Below are 2,700 nucleotides of genomic sequence, written 5' to 3'. Positions count from 1 at the left end.
TTAAAGATGACCTGATCAGGTATTGTTCCACCTGGACTTTGTCTGATAAAAGTGCACCTAACGAGCTTTCGTGTGATTGGCAAGTTGCCTCACTGCACAAGCTGTACTGTGGGTCAGAGGGCTTAACATGAATTGACAACTTTTCGTGAAAGTACATAAGCTATAACTATAATGTTGTGTTTCTTTTTTCCATCAATATATATATAATAGTCAAAGTAAGCACACACATACTTTTAAAATTAATACATGGTGTCCATAAATTCACATAACCCTTACAGATCGATTATGAGCACAAGAACGATACCCTTTGGGTAAACATCAATAGTCAGATGGGCCATTTATGTGTGTGCCTGGTGTGGATATTTAGGATAATTATGGACAAGACGGCTGTGTATGGATGCAGCCACTCAGAAAGCGCAGTATTTCTTCCAAATATGGTAAAAGTCTTGCAGTGTGTTGTGGTATGTAATTCACTGGCCAAAGATGATAGATGGGTGGCACTTGCAGTGTATTAGATGTTAGTGAAATGATTGCTTCATTAGATCTCTCTACTGTGCATGTTTAAACCTGCTTAATATGGAATATTAATCTGGAATTTTACAAATAAAGGGAACTTTTTGTAGCTGAGCACAAAATAATGCATAATGTTTCTGAACATCATAAATTAGATTAATTTAAGAATATAAATATACATACTGTATATGGCTGGTTGTGGTAGCTAAAAATAAAACCCACAAAGGTATTCATAAACATTTTATGCATCAACATCTTTTATTCGGTCACTGTGGTTATTTTGGAAAAGGTTTGATATGCTCCTTCTGACTATATTATACTGTATAAAAAGCTACTGGATAATGTTTTAACCTTTTCTATGAATCCATGTTGTCGATATTGCAGTACAAAATGTGTACTTTTTAGAATAAGCTTAATAGGGAATATTAATATGGAATCACATAACTAAAGAAATTAATTACAATATTAATTTCAGGATCTAAATATACAGATGCAGCCATTCAAAACAAGTGAACGAACCCAAATTATTTTGCGGTGCGCTTGATGCAGTGTACCGCAAGTTACCGTATTAATATGGAGTCGACAAGCATACTTTTAGAATTTGATTAATAGGGATTATAATATGGAATCACATATCTAAAGAAATTAATAACGATATAATTATATTCATGTACAGCAACACAAGAATAGTACATGCTGTACAAAGTCTGTTGATATTGTTTGTGTAGGGCTGTTTCACCTCTCCTCATGAGACCTTGCAGGTGGTATTGTGGTCTACGTCCCCAGAGGTTGTGTGATCAAATCCAGCCGGCGCCGTGACTTTTCTTGTAACAAACATTTCTTTGAAAAAATAGAATAGCAATATTATGGACAATTAATTGACAATAAATATAGAAAAGCACATATTAAATTTGGTAAATTTGGGAAATAGTTTTATTAAATAGTTCCCTGGTTCTGCAACCCTGTGTGTTTCTCTCTCTCTCGCTCGTTCGCTTGCTCGCCCTCTCTCTCGCTCGTTCACTTGCCCTCCCCCCACCCTCTCTCTCAATTCAATTCAATTCAAGGGGTTTTATTAGCAGGGCTCGTCGTGTGTCTCTCTCTGGTCGGGGCGTGGGGAGCTCGCTGGCAGGTGGTGACGGAGAAGAAAATAAAGGCAGCTTTTAACTCCGCAAGTCTGAGTTTTGGGTCCGTCCTATCCGAACTTCAAATCGTTACACTATCAGTCCATCGAAAACCTGTTTATATGTGACCTTTCAGAACACCTATTTTCTTCCTAGCACAATTTATGAGCACTCTGTGATTAAATTAATTCTCATTACATTATCATTCTCACTGTGCATAACAAGGAAGATTAATAAACATAAGGTTGTTTAATGACAATCTATTGTTTATCTCATGGCTAAATAGTCAAGTCTAGCCAAAAGAGAAAACATCAACTTTATTTAAACTCCAGTATTAATGGTTTTTAATTACCATACTTTTATGGTACATGACTTTGCTAAAATGTATTTAAAAATAAAAACGATTACAAACGCTAGCAGAGAGAGAGAGACACACACACAGTTTTTCAAGTAATTGTTTTTTTACTTTGTCAGAGAGTCTTCATGATCGTCCTCAGTTTAGATTCTGTTTGCCTCCTCTCCCCTTTATTATGTTGTCTCACTGTGCTTTCACAAACGAAGATATCCATCAAAGCCAAATGCTGTACAATGTCTCTTGTTGACTTCCCGTTTTGTTTTCATCTTCATTATTTGGTGTGAGCGAGTCTTTGTGATTTTGGCCATAGTCCGTCTCCTTGCCAAAGCGATACAGTGGTGCAGCTTGAAGTCTGTGCCTGTATACAGCATGGTACAGATAAACTTGCAGCATACAGATGACCTACTGTAATACCTGAGAAAGACACTCCTATCTTATTTAAAACACAATACACAAGGAAATGTGTCTGATGCATTAGCAAGTTAAATAAAAATTGCGTCGAAAAGTCGGGTGTAACAATTGTTTCCTTTTTCTGATCACTCACTGTTTGGATACTCTTCTCACCTGCCCCGTTTTTTGTTTTCATTTGTTGTGTATTCCTGCTGCGATCCACTCCTGCCCTCACACCTAAAGAAGACTATTTTACATTTTTTTTGTGCTGTCCATAGTGCAATTAGCCCTTGCTACTGTAGTATGTTTGCTGCCTTCTGA

The sequence above is a fragment of the Lepisosteus oculatus genome, chromosome 8 (genome assembly GCF_040954835.1).
Source record: "Lepisosteus oculatus isolate fLepOcu1 chromosome 8, fLepOcu1.hap2, whole genome shotgun sequence".
NCBI classification, from domain to species: domain Eukaryota; kingdom Metazoa; phylum Chordata; class Actinopteri; order Semionotiformes; family Lepisosteidae; genus Lepisosteus; species Lepisosteus oculatus.
This window is presented reverse-complemented; position numbering follows the sequence as displayed.